General features: G+C 46.5%; 1 pseudogene; it reads left to right on the plus strand.

The window, feature by feature from the left end:
- Positions 1-4,381: 4,381 nt before the first annotated feature.
- LOC147727642 (uncharacterized) lies at positions 4,382-5,009 on the plus strand (annotated as a pseudogene).
- Positions 5,010-21,753: the final 16,744 nt, after the last annotated feature.

A 21,753-nucleotide genomic window follows, 5' to 3' on the forward strand; every position in this document is an offset into this window, starting at 1 on the left:
TAAGGTTAATTCTTTGATCAAGTTCATAACTAGTATGTTCATTCCTCAAATAAGTTTCACAGCTCAACCTCGTTCATTAAGCACTGTACACACCAGAGAGATTACCAAGGTTATGCCAAGTATGGCAAATCTCAAATAAATATATCCACGACATACCAGGATCACTGTCATGCCAACCATGGTTACTATTATACCAGGCACACCAACCACCAGCTGTGGCCTGTGCAGGTAAGAGCTGTAGGGCCTGGTTGGTGGTGGTGGTGGTGGGGGGGGGATCGACAGATGGGCAGCCGGGAAAATTAAATAAATAATTAATTCCCCTCCATCGTCTGTCAAAATCCTTCCCCATCCTGCCCCACCAATCTGATCAGCACGGGTCGCGGCTGCCAACCACTCTATATTGTACCGTCACCATTACACCTGTCAGCCTCCATTGTGCTAGGAAAGATATATACAAATAACAAAACAATACAAGAATGACGGAAACAATCTTTTGGAGTCACTAATCTTCTACCTGGAAGAAGTGATGAAATCAGTGCTAGTGCCAGAAAATGTGGCATTCATTGAACTTATCTCAGCCTGCATGTGTGTGCCCGCACAGCCTTCTCGGTCACAGACTCAGGCAGGCGATATCTTACCTTTAGTTATCTGGCAGGAATCTTGATAAGGCACATTCTTTGCTTGATTACCCTAGCTTGTGATCCCCTGTCACCTCCTCCAGGAAAAACACATGACCCGGCTATGCACAGATGGTCCAAATAAGAGACAAAAAGAATTCAGTGGAATAAATGTTTTCTCTTTGGCCATGAGAGTTACTTGCGTGGCAAGTAGTTGATTTGCTCTGTAGCAGCCACAATGCAGTGCAGGCTTTCATAATGCCCAGAGGGGCCAGAGCCCTCAGTGAACTTTGACAGAAGGATGGGTTCTGTTTAGCCTTCATGAATTCAGTGCCCTCATTTGTGATGAAAGTTTAGGTGCTGCGATGCTGCATCATCCCCTAATAACTAGGCTGGAGATCAGTATCTCGTCACGTCTGCTGTGTGTTCAAAGACAGATGTCAAAAGCCAGGTTTTGTCTTCTGAAAATTACTGCTTCATCTTTTAATGTGGAGGTTGGTGTTTACTTTTCTTCGACTGCAATATGATAGCATTTTGTAAAATGTACTATGTGACAATCTTCTCCCAGAACAGAGAGTGTGAAAGGAAAGGCTGCGGTATGTCAATTTTTTTCGAACATGCAACAACATGTAAATATCTGTAAATGAACTATACAAATTATTCAAGATACATCATCAGTTAGGAGGCACCGGGGGCAAGTTGGGGAACAACAAGAAAGAAAGAAACCACAGGTAGACCAGCATTTTGATGGAGAGGGCAGAATCACAGAGGAACAATAACGTCAACAAATTACAATGTATTATAACAACAAGACAAACAGTCGAACTTGGCAATACCCATCTGGCTTCATCCATCCCCTGCAAGTAGTTGTGCCTGTAATCCAGTGGTCAACCCCTGAGTTGGCTTCAGGGGCAATCTAGATTTGTCCTAAGGATTGTCCTGTGTGACTTCGACCACACATTTGATGGCTCTGTTTCATTCACTCTGCTTGCAGGAGACTGAGACTAGGGTGCAGCCGGTACAGTGGGAGAATGCCCTATCTGATTATTGGGAAGCGGGCCAGAGTACGACGGATGCAAAGGGTTTAAATTCATCCTTCGGTTGTTCGAGTTGGATCCATCATTCTCTACATGGCTGTTGGTTCAAAGAGGACATATTTGATGTTACATTTGCGTAACTGCTGTCGTAGTGCAGGAAAACCTTCCATTTGCCATTAATCTCCACCTTAAAAATAATCAGTGATCTGTATCTTGCAGCCATCTAAGTCATATGGGCTGTGTTTCTGGGCCAGTAAGAGGACTTGGTGGGCCTCTTCATGATAGAGGAAACAGGAGATAATCAGTCGTGCTGTGTATTAGCATCTTGAGGTGACTTCTTGCACTCCTGTGGGCCCTCTGGGATTCGAGGCGTGGGGTGAAAGTTGCATCTCATAGATGAGGGAGCAGATGCCCTAGCAGGCTGTAGACATAGTTATCTTGTCCCATTTTCTCCAGGCACTCCATAAAACCCAAAGCTGTCCCCTCGGGCTGTATCTTCCAGGTCAACCACTTTCTGCTTGAGATACAAAATGTCATAGCTCAAAAGTCCACAGAATCCATTCTTTCCTCCAGAGGGGACGTGTGCTGCTCTAAACCCACCAGCTTTGATTTTGCTGTGATCTTTTTCACAATAAGGTCTATGGAGGCTTTTATGCGAGGGTGGTAGCATTGTGCTGTGTGATTTCCCTCCCCCACGACGTTCATGAAGGGCAGTTGGCATGTGGCCTTGCCACAGGCTGACACCTGGAAGTGAGATGTGCCATCTGTTTCCTGGGTACTTGGGGTAATCTGAAAGGTCCTGTGAGGCGGGCCAGGTCGCAGTGGCCCTCCTGCCTCACAGCCAAGGATGATGGTCTACTGCCATATAACCCCACTGTGGGGCTGGACAGACCTCTAGGGCATCGGGGGCCGAAGAGTACAGGGAGTCTGGTAGGAGTGAGATCAGACAAGGCCCCACTGTTGCCCTCTGTGCCTTAAAGCAGACCTGAATGTGGAGAGGAGGGTGTGTCCCAGAAGCTGGATGACCAACCAAGGTAGCAGAGCAAAGATTCCTGTCTCTCTCCCAGGTGCTGCCTTGCAGAAACTCATCAGCCAATGTCGCAGGTGTCAGGTCCAAGTAAAGCAAAGTCACAGCAGAGCAGTGTTGAGGTCGCAGAATGATAGACACTGCCCCCTATAGCCCAGTGTCTGCCATCCCATCTGGTGGGAGGCTGGGGAAATGGATGTCAGGGAAAGGGCACAAGCAGCAGGAGGTGTAGGCGAGATTCCCAGCAAATGGTAGAGCAGACACTGCTACTGCCACCACCCCACAGTAAATGACTTGGGTTGTCTAATGGACCACAGTAAGGCCTGAATGTCACCACAGATGAGGCGTACCAGGGGGTGGGAGTATCAACGTTCCATATGTCCTCCCTGTGGGGAAACACCATGGTAATGCAAGCTGTTGAGGCTCAGGAGGGGACTCAGCTCGCAATGTGGCAGCCTCTGGAAGTTGGAAGTTGGAACATCCACTCTAAGGTGCAGCCAGCAGGGACCGGGATAGCTAATTACTTCGTAGTCAGCAGGTGTCTCAAGGGGTCAGTGATAGAGCCACATGTCAAAAGGAGAGAGGAGAGCGAGGTGGATCTAGCTCACCAACCCAGGCCTAAGCTGAAGCTGCAATGAGGTACATGGTGGCCACCCTGTTCCAGGAAGCTCAAAGACCACAGACGTCAGCTCACTCGCAGGGGCTGGTGGAGGTGATGGTGTGAGCACCCTGATGTCTCAAACCCTCTCCTCATTACAGTGGGATTTCTCTGGTGCCATCAGTGGGAGGAAAACGGCCCCTTACCCCACAGGAGCGCCGACCATTACACAGAGGCAGCCATCGCTGTTGACTGCCAGACATTGCTCCAACTTTCAGGGGTATATTTACTTAGATTTAGCACTATGTTTGCATCACAAAAGTGATGCAAATCGACACAAAAACATTTTTTACTAATTTAATTTCCAGCGCAAAACTTGTGTTGAGCTGGAAAATCACTTGAAAGTAGTACAAAGCAGCGTATAGTGCTGCTTTGCGTTACTTAGTGCCAAGGGGGCATTCCATGGGTGGGGCATGGGCGTTCTCATGCAACCACTCTAGGTTTCTGATGCAAAACCCTATCAGGGAGAAATGCCTGTATTTCTCCTTTCTTTTTCAACTCTACATGTGTAATGCACTGTATGGCACACATAGAAGTTAGAAAAAGTTTTACAGTTAGTTTAAGCATAGCATTTCGTACTGGAAGTGTACCTTCCAGTACAAAACCTATGCTAGACTCACGCAGACACCCCTGCACTATGGTGTAATGGTTCGTGTGTGGCGCTTGGCAGCACATTTCTGCGCCAGTGGTGGGAGAGAGGGGAGGTGAGTGCCATATTTCTGTAAATGTGGCGCTCTACTTTTTACGCAGTGCACCATTTGCGGCTGCTGCAATGCGCTGCATGATCATTTTGTAAATCTGGGCCTTGGTGTAATAGGAAAAATACTACATTCTTAAGATATTATGTACAACACATTTTTTTCAGCATTGCAAGTTGTTTTAAACAATTGTCAAGCAGACACTGCTTATTACAGCATCACAAGACATTTTGAATAGCCATCAAGCAGACTCTACCATGGCCAGTCCCAAACTCAGCTGTAAAAGGAGGAGGGTTATGCATGGGATTAGCTACTCCAACATTTAAAAAATCCTAGCTACAGTAATGGCAACTAAAAGACCCAAAGAAATCCCGGCGTTGGGAAGAGAGGATTCTCCTTCACAGAGAGCTATAATGACTAGTGGTAAAAACCAAAGATCCCCGGAAGCCACAAAGCCGATTCACCTGCTTTAGCTGAAAACCATCACTATCGAGATATGGAATATGAGGGCCATGTATGAGACAGGCAAGATAGCCCAAGTGGCAGAGAAGATAAAACAAAAACCTTGCCTTGCTTGGCATCAATGAAACCAGAGGGCACAGTCTGGACAGAAAAGACTGGCTCCAGGAGGAATGCTGCTCCATTCTTCACACGAGAAAGAGAACGCCCCACATACTCAGGGAGTAGCACTGATGCAAATGCCAGAAGCCAACTGAGCTCTGCTTGGATGGGAAGCACATGATCCCAGAATCATCACAGCAACCTTGTGTACAACGAAAAAGAGGATCAACTCGAATGATCCAGAGCTATGCACCTTCAAATAACAGAAAAGAAGTGGAAAAATAACAGTTTTACAACATACTCCAGTCTATACTGGAGAAATGCCTTGAGAGAGATATCACCATACTAATAGTGGACCTCATTGCCAAGATTGGAAGTGACAACACTGGGTACTGGACTAGCACAATTTAGACTCCACCCTTACAAGTCACAGAAATGCCCTTATGAACCTACAAATGATTCTATATTTACTGTGTGCAATAACTTAATTAACATGCGTGACTATTTAAACGCATTAATAAAATGTATCTATTGTAGAAACTAGAATTTTATAAATGTGTGCATATTTACATTTTAAGTCACATTTGCATTGATTCTGAGAGTTACCTTTGAATGTGTAATCATGTATGGTTTTACTCATATTTGCATTTGTTCTTGAGTTACATGTAAACAAATATAACCATGTATTTTGAAGTGCTCATTTAAATGTTTAATTAAAGTTACCCTGGCTACAGACCTTAACTAAAATGTATTTTGCTTTGCCAGTTTGCTCTTTTCCTTTGCAGGTGCGTTTTCATGAGTTCATTAGCTAGAGACAGGCGTACTGTCGTCTAGAAGAGACATTTTGGCAGGAAATGTAAAGACCTAAAGAACAGATAAAGCCTCACCTTCATAGAGCATTAGGAACTGGAAAATGTTCAAGGTTGGAATAACTGTCCATGTTCTGTGGGAAGAGAAATTCAAGTAATGTTGCAAATGCATTCCAAGAGAAGTGAAATGATTGGTTTCTGTGGTGTAGGAAGTGATATGATTGTTGCAGATGTTTTTTTGGTTTTAGTGTTCACTCGGTTAGAAGTTAGCGCAGAGTCCCTTAGACTTTGAGGGGTACAGACCTTTCTACTTCCTTTATTCTTACAAGTTTGAGGCTTCCTGTTGAAAACTTTTTCCAATTCTGGAAAACTTCTACTGGAGTCTTTACTATGCTGATGCCTTCTTGCACTTCTGAATTACCTTGAGACCCTATTCTATGAACCATACTTATTCTAAAGTTAGGGCCATATGTAGGTGAATTTACCGAATCGCTATTAAAGACTCGCTAAATTGAATGTAGGTAGGAATTGCTAAAATATTACTGATTCCTTTAAATTCCTTAATAACGAATTGCAAATTGAAGTTCGCTAATAAGGAATACCATTACCTACCCATTCATTCCTATGGGCTGGGAGGCCCATCGGAATAAATGGGAAGATATTCACTATTTGCGATTCGCTATTAAAGAATAGCAAATAGCAGGAACTATTTCAAGGGTGCCAGGGTGTCAAAAGGACACCTTGTTGCACCACTGAAATGTGCATGTGTGCACATGTGGCACACATAAATGCCCTAAGGGAATTAATGTGTGCCACATGGCACTTTAAAAAAAAGCAAAAAAGTGCTTTTTTAAAGGAAATTGCTAATTAAAACCAACTTGAAGTTGGTGGTAATTAGCAATTCCTGAAGGCTAAAGTGCACTTTCTTTTGTGCTACTTACATTGCATTTAAGGAATCGCAATTACCAATTCCTTAAATGCAAGAGCAAAAGAGGGAATTACAATTTTCCGATTCCTTGTTTTGCTAGTAGGTTTAAACTCACCTACATTGCTCTCAGTCAAATACCAGGTGCAAACGCAGAAATTCTGTGAATTTCAGCATTAGCGCTCGGTATTTGGCCACCTACATCTGGCCCTTACAGACTTGATTAGATGACTTTAAAACATATTCATGTTTAGGAGCAAGATTCAGAGTTTCTTTAAGGAACACGTATTCCTATTTCTCAGTTTTTGTATTGCTGTGGCAGCAATTATTTCATATCTTATTCTACTGAGAGTGAAGCAATTGTGATATTTCAGTTTGATAGCTGTTATTCTGTATCTTTTTATTATTCTCATAATATGCATATATATTTGTCTGATTATTAATTGGCAATAAAACTACTTAACCCCAGCCTCTGATTCCTGGTCCTTATTGTGTGGCCAAAGGTGCTTCACAAAAGTTGAACTGTTTTATTATTGCTAACTCCCTTATAGAGATTATACATCATGCATCTGCACGCTCTCAGTACAAACACGTCATGGGCAGCCATGGCCTTGGGAGACATGAATAAGAATAGTGAAAGGCTTGCACATCTCTGTGCACTGAACAGTCTGGTGATAGGTGGTAGTGTATTCCCACACAAAAGAATACACAAGACAATGTGGGTGTCACCAGACCATTCCTGCAGGATGTGAGAGGAGTGATAAAAGGAGCGGATGTGGCGTCATACTATCACCCTGACGTGGACAGGCTAAAGTTCAGCTGAAAAAGCATGGATGGAACTAACAAACCAACACAAGTGATATAACACTACCCTCCTCAAACATGCAGAGAAATGAAGTGAAGAGACAGCAAGCCATATGAATTGGTAAAGATAAAGCTGGGAAGACAATCATGGGTAATGAAGGCCAACAATGAAAATGGGTGAAGCACTTTAAAGAACTGCGTAACCAGCCTATGCTGCAGTCTCCAACAAACATACAAACAGCAGACAAGGACTTGCCAATCGACTGCAGCAGACCAACAAAGGAAGAAATACAGCAAGCCATCAAACACCTGAGAACTGGGAGGTCAGCAGGAACTGATGCCATTCCTTCAGAAGCACTGAAGGCAGTCATTGAAACATCAATAGACATGCTCTACCTTATGTCTGGAAGGGTTTGGGAAGAGGAAAGTGTGTCATCAGACTGGAAAGAGGGATATTTCATCATGATACCCAAAAAAGGTGGCCTAAGGTGCTGCACAAACTACAAAGGGATAACTCTTCTATCAACCCAAGGCAATGTTTTCAAAATCGTGAACAAGTAACAAATCAACACTCAATTTTGAGACCAGCAAGCTGGCTTCTGCCAGGATAGATCCTGCACAGGCAAGATTGCAACATGGCACATAATCGTTGAGCCGTCAATGGAATGGAACTCCCCCTCTATGTAAATGTCATCAACTATGAAAAGTCATTTGACAGCATGGACAGAAGAATCTTTCGAAACCTCTGCGACTACGGAGTACAGATAAACTTATAGGAATCATCAGGAGCTCTTAGAATGGAATAACCAGCAAGATAGTCCATGGAGGACAACTCACAGAAGCCTTTTAAGTGAGGATTGGAGTCTACCAGGGTTCTTTGCTCTCTCCATTTCTCTTCCTGCTGGCCATAGACTGGATCATAAAGACATCCAAAGCAAGGAGAAGAAATGGGATTCAGTGGACAGCTTGGATGCAGCTTAATGACCGGGACTTTGCAGATGACCCGGCCTTACTCTCCCATACCCATCTGGAGATGCCTGACTGACATGTGGCAGCCTTATCAGCACAACGTGGCCTCAACAGCCCCAGAGAACAAACCCCAGATCCTGAAGGCTAACAAGACCAGCACAACTGCAGTCACTCTTACAAGCAATGCACTGAAAGGGGTGAGGCCTTCTTCTACCTGGGCAGTGCCATAGAGAAGCAAGGTGGCACAGATGCCGATGTCAAGGCAAGAATCAGCAAAGCAAGGGCTGCGTTCATTCAGCTAAAGAAGCTCTGGAGCTCCAAGGACCTAACCCTTCAAACCAAGAACAGGCTTTTTAACACCAATGTAAAATAGGTCCTTCTGTATGGAGCAGAAACTTGGAGGATAACAGTGTCCACCGCCAACAAAGTCCAAATATATTCAACAACATCTATCTGAGGAAAATCCTCAAAATCTGCTGGTCTCACACCATCAGCAGCAAAGACCTATGGCAGAAGACTTTCCAACTCCCTGCTGATGAAGAAATCATGAAAAGAGGCAAGGGCTGGTAAGTTAAACCCTCCACAAATCCGCCTCAAATGCCATCAGGCAAGCCCTGAACTGGGACACTCAATGGAAAAGGAAAAGAGGAAAGCCAAGAAACACCCTGCGCTGAGATCTTGAGGCTCACTGCAAGGAGATGGGTTACACCTGGAGTAAGATTGAAAGAAAAATCCCTCTTCTCCCAGAGTTCCTTAGCACCAATGCAGCCTCCATCTGCCCATACAAGTAATCTTTTCTGTGCACATAATACTCAGACTCCTCTCATAGGTCCCACTAGAGTAGTCCTAAAACAATTCAAACTCACTGTATTCTTGTCATGGTGCTTTTTATTTGTCCCTTATTAGTAGTAGTAGTCGTAGTAGTAGTTTATTGATCAAGACAGGCAACTAATTTAACGATGTTCCTCTTCAAAAACATTTTTATCCTTCATAAGAAAAATAGACTCTGGTCTAATTCTTGAATCCCAAAATCGTAGAACCCAGTAAAACTGGATACTTTACTGGACTTTTATTTTTGAACAACTCGGTTTTGGGAGTGCTTCCTCCAATGTTCGAATTTTCGCTTTTGACAATCTGGGTCATTTAGGTAGCATGATCTTGGATAGTAAAGAACCCAAATTCAAATATATTAAGGGTATTATTATGAGTACAGCAGTCCTGGGACCACCGCACTCAGAGTTGCGGTCTCACCACCACCACAAGTCCGCCATATTACGAGTGTGGCAGTGGGAATGCCACAAGTGAGCAGCCTCTACCAAGATCTGCTGTGGTGGTGGTCTGAAAAGGGCCTGAATATGATTGCGGTGCCAAAGCCCGTACCTCTGAGCGTATCACAACCTGCATTTCTACCACCCTTTTTATGGTGGGGACCCAGTCATGAAAAGGATTGCGGACATGCAGATAAGTGTTTAGGCAAATAGTGAGCTTTTATCACCTTAAGGTTGTTTTTTCGGATCACAGTTGGATCATCCCAGTAACTTTGCATACCAAGTTTACCCAGCCAGCCTGAAATAAATTTAACCCATGATATAAGCCTTGCTCCTGGGAGTTTTAATAAATTCATTAGGGAATCTCTGTAAACTGCGAGTTCAGGTGTGGTCCAGAGTCAAACCCAGTAAATTATAGTTTTTAAAGCAACCAGATCCGCAACTCTTTTTATTCCTTCGTCAAAGAACATGGGGATGAGAGGTGAACAAGATGGCAGAGCTAGCAGTTTCCTAATCAAGTTATTTTCCTCTGATGTCAGCAAGTGAGGGTCAGCATAGCCCCAGATCTCGGCCCTATATAGCGCTGCACCCTGGAGTGGTACTCAATAACTTTTGAGGGTAAGTGAGACTACGTGATGTTGTTCGCTTGTATAACCTTACGAGGACATTGGATCTGTGCTCACTTGTTAACATGCTTTTCTTCATTTGGCTTGTCCATCTAAGGTTATCCTTTAGTCTAACTCCCAGATAGTCAAAATGATGTACTCTTTCGAGGATCTCACTACCTGCACTAACAGTACGGCATTTCTTTTTGGTCTTCTCAAAAACCATATACTTAGATTTATTCACATTCAGATCTAAGCCTCTAGAGTTACAAAAACTTAAAATCTTGTTGATTAAAATCTAGAGTCGCATTGGTGTTTTGGAGATCAAGAGGGAGTCATTGGCAAATAAAAGAATGGGAATATTCTTACCGTTCAGGGCCAGTGAATCATTCCTACATTGATCTAGGAATACTACTACATCATTAATATATATAGAGAATAAGGTAGGTGCTAAAACACAGCCTTGGTGGACTCCTCTCTCAATAGGGATACGATCTGTTAATTCTCCATTGGGCCCCCAACAGACTTGGGCATCATTATTTGTATGTAGTTTATTCATTAAATGTACTAGGTTGCCAGGGACCACCATTTACATCAAGGTTTGCCATAATCCTTGCCGTGGGATAAGATAGAAGGATGCTCTAAGATCAATAAATGCGACATAAAGTTTTTGGTTCTGTAAAAGAACAAATTTCCAGTATAAAATAGTAAATCTAGAAATCTGAGCTATTGTGCTAGCCTTCGCTCTAAAACCAGCCTGGAGGGTGGACAATATTGCAGTTGTATTCACCCAATCAAGGTGCCATTCCAAAATCTGTTTGGCAAAGATTTTTTGAGTGTTGTCAATAGGTTAATTGGCCTATAATTTGATGGATCACTTGCATCACCCTTTTTATAGATTGATACAATTTCAGCCCCAAGCCTTGAATCCAGTACCGTAACCCCGCTGCTATTGCGTTGGACAGTAGGTTTAGATATACAGACCAAATCAGGGGTTCAGATTTATATAAATCTCCTAGAATTTTGTCGGGCCAGGAGCTTTAGCAGGTTTTACAGAATCAATTGCTCTACTAGTTCATCAAGACTAAATATGATGGGAGCGGAGAGATCCAAGGATATTGAGACATCAGAATTATCAATACTACTGCTTAAATTGTGCAGATCCCTAGGCTCAAAAAGGGTAGAGAAGTGAGACACCCATTTATCAGGTAAGATGTTATAAATATGTGGTTTAAGCTCATCTGCCTTTTTTTTTTAGCCACAAGGTGCCAGAATATTTTGATGTCATTAATCTTGCTGGTGTCCAGGATTTTCCGCCATAAATTGGTATCCGAACTCCTCTTTGCCTCAATCAGAACTCCCCTATAGGTGGATCTTGCTTCACTAATCCTAGCCTGGCCACCCTCAATTACAGCCTTTCTTAGCAATGTTTTTGCTATTTTACAAGCTTGGTGAAACCATCTTTCTTCCTTAGCGAGGTTAGATTTCACACTCGGACATCTTTGTAAAAGACCATTCTCATCTCTTCAAATATGCTAGCATATATATTAAAAATTGGGATTTCACCCTCACTAAGTCCCACATATTCCTCCAAATGGTTTACAACAAGTCTATAGATTTGCCTATGTAATTTTTGGTTGGACTTCACATTTGTCCATGAGACATATTGGTGATTATTTGTTACAAGGGGAGCAGGTACTATAGTTATACAAATATTATTTTCTTGCCTCAACAGGTCACACCCCAGAGTCAGTTCTAGAGAGTTATTTTCACTATCAAGGCTCATTGCAGCTGACTTATCAACCAAGAGTGGCCATAATCTCAAATCAACAAGTACGTAACAATTACACTAGTGCAATTCCCTCTTTTAAATGTTACTGTTCTGTTGGGATCGGAAACAGGGCATCCGTTGCATGCTCTAAGCCCCCTGCTGATTGTTAATGATGCTAGTTGCAATGCGAGGTTGGAGAGTGTTTTTCCTGTGGCTCACCTAATAGGGAGGGAAGGCCCCATATTTCGTCTTCCAGTCTTGTGATCTCATTTACATTGTCAGAAGATTCAAATGAAGTATTACAATCTCCTTCTACAACCGTTTTTGTCTCAGCTTGTTAAAAATGGCTATATTAAATTATGTTGAAAAGGTGACAATGACCCCCCCCGGGGCTATCAATGGTCATTTGTGTGTGTACTTATGCACCCCTTTCTGATTAAAATCATAAGTCCACCAATCGCTCTCCAAAATTACTCAGGTGGTTTTGCATCTACGCTGAGTGAAGTGTACCCATTTATAATTACCTTCTCTGTTGCCAAGGTTTCTTTAAATAAACAGATATTGTATTCTGATATATAGAACCACCATTTTAGGTTGATCAGTTTGTGCCCCAACCCGACTACGTTCCAACATAGTAGTCTAACAGTGGGTGAAGAGTGATTTAATCCACTGCACCCACTATCTGGAGGAAACATTGGTATTGCGTTTGAGCCAGTCTTCTCTCATGGGTTAAAATTGCCTTTCCCTGGGAGACTCAATGTATCAGCTCTAATCATCCTAGCACAATCCTTGCACTCAGTGATAGTGTCACAGCTCCTTGTTGGATAAAGTATGTTGGTTCTAGCTGACTCAACACTATCCTTGAGTTCAGAATTGTTATCTATAACATGATTGATAAATGGTTTATTTGCCTAAATGACAATTGTGTTAAACCCTTCATTGTCCCCCGGCTTATAAACAATTTCCAATACTTTTGGGATTAGAACAGATGTTTTGCCAGGTGCCGATTGAAGAGGCTTACAAGGATTCATTAGAGGGTTACACATTAGTCAATCAATCTCTTCCAGATTTGTTCGATCAAGTACAGGCTCCCTTGGGGTCTCAGCAGGTGGGGGGATGCCTTCAATCTCATTCGCAGTTGTTTATTCCCCTTAAGGTCGGAGGTGTGCAATTCTAAAATAATAAGACTTGTCGCCAAAGATGTTGGCTTTAATATGACTTGTATGTAGTCATATGCTGTTTGGTTGAGTGCGTACCTTTTGGCATGTACAATGTTGGCTCTTACCACAGGGAGACATTTCCATTCAGTCCTCAGCCAGTGGATTACTTTATTGAGCATGGCATCGATGTCCTCATAATAGTCTGGCTTCAGCTTAGGTACCTGGGTCATATAAATAGATTTGAGGGAAGAGGTGGGTAACATCTCCCTCAATGGTGCTGGGTGATGTTTGCCACATGATCTTCTCAGCTGCAAGGGAGGGAAAGCCCCAGATATATCAGCTTGATTTAAGCAACCATCATTATAATAATTTCTGTTGCAATTAGGAAAGGAAGAAGGCAATGGTTCGTAGTTATAGCAATCCGGACGGTTGTGCAGCTGCAGTGGTTCGAAGTTGCTTTTGCCCACTACCAGGTTGGATCTATCTTGTGGCTTTTCGGGAACAGCTGTTTTTCCAAAATGTGTTTTTTTTGTTTTTTTTTAATTTTTGAAAACCTTTATTCAAAACAGAGCACACAGCTATTCAGCCTGACATCCCGGAGGCAAGGCAGCAGGGGTAACAGGAGAGAAATAGTGCCAAACGATTAAGACATAATCATCAAAGGTCATTTTTATATTAAGATGAAGTTCAACAAAAGGGCGCCCGAGGGCGCGAAATTTGCAATAGAGGCAATGTGAAGCTTGGCGTCAGGGACGGGTAGGGGAGGAAAGGCAGGGAAGCGAACATCGAGGATAAGATTACAGAATGGGAAGGAGAAGGGGGGGAGAAGAATCAGGAGAATACAGTACATCAGAGCTCAGTTGGCGTCACAGGTCAGGGTGACACATTGTCATGCAGGTTGACTGATTCAGGCGGCAAGCACACGTCTCCCCTGTACTCATTCCATGCCCCCCAGATTTTATTCCAAGTCTGAGGTCTCCCTCTTGCCACATAGACTGTCTTCTCCCGGAACATGCACCAGTCCATGTTGGCTTTCCACTGTACCAGCAGGGGGGCCGCGGACGCCCCCCACTTCTGAGCTATGTCCCTCTTGGCCACCATGTTCCCAAGGGTCACCCACCTAGTCTGCGCAACGCTGTGGTCGGAAGGCTCCCATACGTTCAGGAGGCATCTACGAGCTTCCGCGTGGGCAGCCACGCCAGTAACTTCCTCCATGACACGGTGCACTCTCCTCCAGTAGGAGGCTATCACTGGGCACTCCCAAAGGATGTGTAAGAAAGTGGCGAGAGCTCCGCAGCCTCTACGGCAGAGACCGTCAGGCGAGAATCCCATGCGCAGTAATTGAGGCCCTGTCATGTACACCCGGTGCAGGATCTTAAATTGCACGAGGCGAAGACGGGAGGAAATTGCAACCTCCTTAGGGGAGGAAACCGCACTCTGCCAATCTTCATCATCAAGTTCAAGGCCATCCGCCACCCACTGGTCTCGTAAGCTAAGGAGGAGGTCTGTGCGCACGTTAATCAATTTTTTGTATGAAAGGGAGATCGCGCTGTCCGGCATGTGCCCATCCAGTATCCTGTCCTCCAGAGGGGAGCTCTCAGGAATGACGCAGTCCGGCGGAGAGGCCGAGAGCAGCGCATGTCTCAGTTGAGCGTAACGGAAAAACTCCGTCGTGCCCAGCTGGAATTCGGTTTGTAGCTGGGGGAAGGTCTTAATTGAACCCCTGGAGAGCATGTCCTCAACCCTGCTGATACCGATAAGGTCCCACTTATCAAACCCCTTGGTGTGCCATAGTCTACCCAGGATGTCCGAATCAAAAAGGGGAGTGAACCTTGTGAGTCTGCCTTGCCAACCCTGTGCCTTAGTGACCGCCCGCCAAGTGTGGACCGCCGTCCGAGTAGGGCCCGTTAGCCGCCGGTCGAAAGACTTCGAGTATAGGGCTCGATAGTAGTTACCACCGCCCATCAGCCATCTATCCATGGCATAACCGGGACTACCCACAGGGCCATAGAACCCGTGGTTGAGGGCAGCAAATTGAGAAGACCAGTAGTAGCGGCGCACGTCTGGGAGAGCAATGGCACCATCGTACCATGGCAGCGTGAGTTTGTGGATGGCAACGCGGGGTCGACCATCCCAAAGAAGGGTCCGAAGGAGGCCTTCAAGGTCCCGAAAGTAGCGCGCCGGGACAGGGTCCTGGGCGTTTTGCAGGGCGTACAAGAACCTGGGCAGGGACATCATCTTAAACAGAGCGGCACGGCCAAGGAGGGAGAGTGGTAGCTTACGCCAGCTGTCTACATCACGCTGCAGACGCTGGAGAGGAGGGAGTAAGTTGTGGTCGTATCGCAACTTGGAGTTACCAGAGATGTAGATGCCCAAGTACTTGAAGCCGCGTGTGGCAATCTGAATGTTACAGCCCCTGGGAAGTCGTGGAGTATCTCCTTTGAGGACATATAGGGACGATTTGGCCCAGTTTATAATCAGACCAGAGTACCGTCCGAAGAGTCTAAGCACATCACAGGCCACAATGAGGGACCTGCAGGGGGAAGTCAAATAAAGCAGGATATCATCGGCGTACAAGGATACCCTGTCTTCGAAGCCGGGGGCCCACGTAATGCCGCGTAGGTCGGGATGCACACGCAGTAGGGCTGCGAGCGGTTCAAGGGCCAAGGCGAACAAAAGGGGCGACAGGGGGCAGCCCTGTCTAGTACCCCGATGTAGGGGGAATGGCGTAGACAGGCGGCCGTTGACCGTGACGTTAGCCATCGGATCCGTATACAGCAGCTTCACCCAGCTCACAAAGACCGGCCCAAATCCAAGTTTGGACAACACTGCCCAGAGATATGGCCACTCGAGAGAATCGAATGCCATCGTGGCGTCGAGGGACGCGAGGACAGCCGGTTCCTCGAGGGTGTGGGCTCTAGCCATGACACCGTGGAGGCGGCGTAGATTGAGAGCGGTGTTTCGGTGGGGGATGAATCCCGACTGGTCAGGGTGCACGAGGTCGCCAATAACACCAACCAGCCGGTTGGCAAGCAACTTGGCGAGGATCTTGGGTTCCACGTTAAGGAGAGAGATGGGACGGTACGATCGACAGACGTCACGTGGTTTACCCTCCTTGTGGATGACCACAACGGTAGCCAGTCGCTGATCCAGGGGGAGACAGCCCCTCTCAAAGGATTCCAGGAACATTTTCCGCAAGTGCGGAGACACCGCATCCGGGCGGATTTTATACAGTTCAACCGGTATGCCGTTAGGCCCAGAGGCCTTACCGGTCCGTAGGGAGCGGATCGCCAAAGCAATCTCGTCAGCGGTAATGTCCCTATCCAAGTCCGCTCTCTCGTCATCAGAAAGGCAGGGAAGGTCAATCTCCGACAGGAAAGCCGACGAATCCGCCTCCGAAAAGTCCAAAGCAGACTCATAGACTCCCCGAAAATAACCAGCGAAGGAGTCGACAATGGCACTCGGGTCCGTAAGGACCACCCCGTCGTCTCCCAGGAGTTCAGGCACCACGCGACTGGCCATCTCCCTCCTGTCTAACCAAGCCAGCAACTTCCCAGCCTTATCGCCCACATCGTACACACGGCCCTGCTGTTCCTTGGCCAGATTGAGTGCGGCATTCGCGGACAAATCGCGGTACTCCGCTTGTTTCAGCGAGAGGGTATGCAAGACAGAGGGGTCCGCTCGGGCCCCGGCTGGGACTCGAGACGCAGGACCTCTTGCTCAACAAACAGTAGATCAGAATCTCTAGTCCGGCGGGCCTCAGCGATGAGCGCCTGGGCCTCACCTCGGAGCACCGTCTTAAAGGCCTCCCACAGCGTAACGGCCGACCTCACCGAGCCCATGTTTTCGGAAAAATAAAAATCAATAGCTTTGGCCAGAAGAGAGCGGGTCTTGATGTTACGAAAATACCACGGGTTGACCGCGGCCGGTCGCTCCGACAAGACCACCCCAAAGTCGAAAGAGACCCATAGTGGGGAATGATCGGAAATGCCCCGCGCCAAGAAGCGGACTTCGGAAATGGCCAATGCGTCCGACGCCAATGTGAGGACATAATCGATGCGGGAAAGACTACCATGTGCGCCTGAAAGAAAGGAAAATTGACGGAGCGTAGGATGTAGAAGACGCCAGCCGTCTATCAGGCCCATAGACTCGAGAAAGGAGGACAGCCACCTCTGTGGGTTACGTAGGTCACGGGGCGGTTGGCGATCAAGCAGACCAGAGCAAACCGAGTTAAAGTCACCCCCCACTATTAACCGGCCAGCCGGCAGAGACAAGATGGCACCACCAAGGTCCTGAAAGGTACTGGATTGAAGCCCCGGGGGGACGTAAACAGATAACAACGTGAGGGAACGCCCCTCCCATCTACCAGCCACGGCAGCGTAACGCCCCCTGTCGTCAATCAAGGTGACATCTATCTCTAGGGGAAGGGATGCGCGCACGAGGATACCCGCCCCCCGGGAACCGGAAGAGAACCCCGAATGTGCCACCATTTTGTAGCCCTTGCGATTCAAGGCTTTACAGGCGTTACCCACCAGGTGTGTCTCTTGAAGGAGGACAACATCAGGCATGTGACGTTTGATCAGTTGTATCACCACCCCTCTCTTAATTCGGTCACCCAACCCGTTAACATTCCAACTGAGAATTCGTAACTTTCTACCCCCCATCTCCCCACAGCCCGCCCCACCCAGTCCCACAAGACACCCGCATCAAATACAGTTCAGGAGCACAAATGACCCATTGCCACAGAAAAGAAAGAAAGGAAAAACCAACAAACAAGATAACTCTCCCCAACATACCCCCCACCCTGCACCCCTGCATCAGACTAAAAATCCCCCCCAACCAGCAGTGTGCCTGTCGCCCCATTAACTACTCTACGAGAGACCCAGAGGAGTAAGGAATCTCCATGAAAACGTCCCGCCACCCACCATGTAAATGAAGGAGAGACCATTAAGTAACGAGTCACAATTCCGGCAGTCATTCGAGGCAGGGGTAGCATCAGCTCCTTGCTCAGTCTCGCCGTTCCGCTCCGCCCGAGGCGCTCCCAACTTCATCCTCCTGTTCATCCCGATGCGGCGAAACCGTGTCCAATCATTCACTCACATTTTCAGGATAGTCAAAGAAAAGGGCCCGTCCCTTGTGTTCAACACGGAGTTTCGCGGGGAACATCATTGAGTATTTGAGACCCAAGTCCCTGAGGCGCCTCTTCACTCCCGCGTAGCTCAAGCGTTGGCGCTGTACCAGCCTGGTGAAGTCCGGATAAAAGTGCACCTCCGCATTCTGAAACTGGAGTGGCCCATGCGATCTGGAAGCTTGCAGGATCGCATCACGGTCCCTGAAGTTGAGGAGGCGCGCCACAATCGGTCGCGGCGTCGCTCCCGTTTTCGACGGGCCACCCGGTACCCGGTGGGCACGTTCCACCGAGAAAAAGTTGCTCAGTCCAGAGGGCGCCAAATGGGTTTTAACCAAATCCTCCACAAACAGGTCCGTAGCGGCATTCTCGGACCCCTCCGGCACACCAACTATGCGGACGTTCTGCCGCCTGGCTCGCCCCTCAAAGTCCTCCAGCCGCCTCGAAAATAGATCAGTGGTCATCCGCAGGTTGCGGACCTCAGTCTGTAACTCGGAGACGTCGGAGGTTAGGCTGGAGGTCTTGATGTCGAGCGCCTTCACACGCTCGTTGGTCTTGCCCAAGTCGGCCCTTATAAGGGTAATATCAACGGCCATAGAGTCTACCTTGTGGTTAAGGGTGTCGTACTGTTGCTGCATGTCGGCCCGGAGGCTCGTGATGGCACCCATGATGTCCACGAGGGTGGGGTCCGATCCATCCGGCGGGCTCGTCGATGGGGTCCCTTTAGAGACGGCCCCCGATGTAGGTGGCAACTTGAGATTCACATATCGCTCAATGCGATTCTGCTGCGTTTGCGACTTGCCCCGGCCACCCTTGTTCGATGTCCTGTCCGGGTCACCTCTGCCCGCCATAATGGGTACGAGAGAACAAAGGCAAGGTGTCCACAAGTCCGGGTCCACAGCCGGAGAGCAGGTGGGGCCAAGGAGGCAAGACCAGGGTGTAGAAGGCACAAGCAGGAACACAATCACCCCACCAACGAGGGCGGCGGGTGGGCACTACGCAGTCCAATCGTGTGAAGTGGCGAAATCCGGAGGGACAATGGCACCGCCACGGAGCGGAGTTCAGCTCGACGTAACTCTGCACAGGAACCACCGATTTGGAAGCCGATTGCAGTCCTCGCCTCAGCAGGCCACCAGCAATACGATTCCACCAACGTGGATCAGGATTTCATGCAGGATATTTGCGGTGGGTCGGACGGTCCACGGAGCTCCGAGCTTACGCGGCCATCTTGGTCGCCCGCGAAGCTCCTCCCCAAAATGTGTTTTATTACAGTTTGTGAAGGTCACCTGTCGTGATGTATTACACGAATGTGATGTGGAGTGACTATTTAATTGATTTGATGTCAAGAGATCTCCTTTTACCATTAACATCTTGGTCGCAAGATTAGGTTTTGTTTAAGAACTTAGAGGCAGATGTATCAAAAAACCATTTTGCGAGTCTGTAATTGTGATTTTTTGCGAATCGCATTTTCGGAATCACAAAATGGTTTGTAAGAAGAATTCTGCGAGAAAATAACGATTTCTAAAAAATCGCAGAATAATTAGTGATTTTTTTGCGATTTCTAAAATTGCGAATTTCGCAATTTAAGAAATCGCAAAAATGGGAATCATGCAATGCAATGCAGGAACAGGCTGATGACATCACAACCAGGAAGTTCCAGTGATTGCTTGCACCTGCTACCCAGAGCCACACCCAGTGGCAGTTTGAAGAGTGTGCGGAGGCAGAGCAGACCTGTTTGGAGAGCAATGGAGTCACAGAAGGCACAGGAGGAACAGGCATTGGAAAAGAGGAAAAGGAAGCAGAAGTTTTCTGAAAAGGAGCAAGGAGTGTTCATTTAAGAAATGGTGTGTAACCATGAGGACCTGTTTGGCAAAAAAGCACTGAAAGTACCTGACTCCAGGAAAAGAAAAATCTGGCTGGAGATCCAGGAGAAAGTTAACTCTGTAGGAGTCACCACTCGCTCCATTGAGGAAATAAAAAAAAGGTGGTATGACATGAGACTCAGATCCAAAGAAAGAATTGCTGAGAGGATCAAAGAGGCAAACCAAACAGGTGGTGGAACTTCTGTTGTGGACAAACCCACACCCCATGATTGAATCCACACTGTTACCTGAAAGTGTGAGTGGAGTGGCAACCATTGACAACTCTGAACCCACAGCAACTTCACAAGGTAAGATGACTGCATATTGCATCCATGTGTGTGTACAAAGAATGTGTGTGTGTGCTCTGCATGTCAGATAAATAGTACTCCACTTACACTGTGAAAGAAGAACTGAGCAATGCATTATGGGAGTGGTAGTCCTATTGACATAGTAACACTCTCAATCATAGTCACTCATGTTATTTTTCAAAGTAGTACTTTGGTATGCTGAAGCAGTGCAGTACAAGTAGTAGTCTGCTATGAAAAAATGTATTTTGTGATTATCACAAATTCATATTTCACACTCTACATCCACAGAACATACAAGTGAGGCCAGGACAGAGAATGAATTTAAAATTTCTCCTCCCCATGTGACGTCTGAAAATGAAGATGAAGTCACTAATGCCCCTGTGCAACATCTGAACATACAAAGGAAGCGCAGACGTGTACCACCTATAGAACCAATGGGACAGAATGAAAATTCTGATGTTGAATCAGTCCCCAATGAGACAGTTACAGTGTCCTCCCAAGACGCACAACAGCAATCCCAAACTCCAAGGAGGGCACGCTCATTCCGTCTGGAGGCATCTGGAAGTAACACAGGACAAAGTGAAGGAGTCACAGTGTTTGCAGGCCTTGAGCAGAACATGCTTCAGGTGCAGCGCCTACAACATAAGGCACTGAGATCAATTAATAGGCAGCTACTAAAAGCAAACAAAAACCAGGAAAGCATGGCTGCTTCAATTGATAAACTCTGCGTGACACTTGTAAAAACTGAAAAGGCACGAAACAGGGCTGCACAGGCTGCGCAGGATAGAATGCACACATACACCAAGGCCATCAACAGGCTATGTGCAGTCACCAGCAATTTCACACGTCGCAGTATCAACATGCAGCGAGAATTAAGTGACTGCACACGTGCAAAGAGTGTGGACAAAATGACATTGGTCTTGGAAACCATGCAAACCACCCACTCAGGTGCAAGCGCTCTCCTCTGCTCTGGAGAAAGCGAGGACAACTCCAGTAGGAGTAGTAACAACACTACCCCAACTAACATCATGGTGCAACGCAGGAGTGGAAGGCGTTCCACTACCGGAGCTGAGCATGAGGCCATGCCTCCACAGGACCAACATGCTTCCACCCGCCAGCGTAAAAAATGACTTTGTGTTCAATTGCCTATGCAGCAGAAATGCATTGAGACAATTTGTTCATTTCTTTAACACGTATGGATATTTAAGTTTTCAAAAATTAGAAGTAATGAGTCAAACATATAGTACTGTTTGCATGTTGTGAATTAAAAGAACGATAGCAAACTAATATTGGTGTTCAGTATTTTTTCTTACCTAAAAATAGTTACGTGTAATCTCTGCCCTTCTTTGACGACCGGCCATGGCTCCTACTCCTGCCACTGCCATTCTTTGTGGAGGGTTATTATCATCATCAGATGTGTCAGAGTCACTCACTTCAATTTCTGTGCCTTTGCGAATTGCCATGTTATGCAGCATTGCACATGCTGTCACAATTTTGCAACATGTCTCTGGATTGTATTGCAATGCACCTCCACTTCTGTGTATGC

This window comes from Lissotriton vulgaris, chromosome 3_1 (assembly GCF_964263255.1).
Source record: "Lissotriton vulgaris chromosome 3_1, aLisVul1.2, whole genome shotgun sequence".
NCBI lineage: Eukaryota > Metazoa > Chordata > Amphibia > Caudata > Salamandridae > Lissotriton > Lissotriton vulgaris.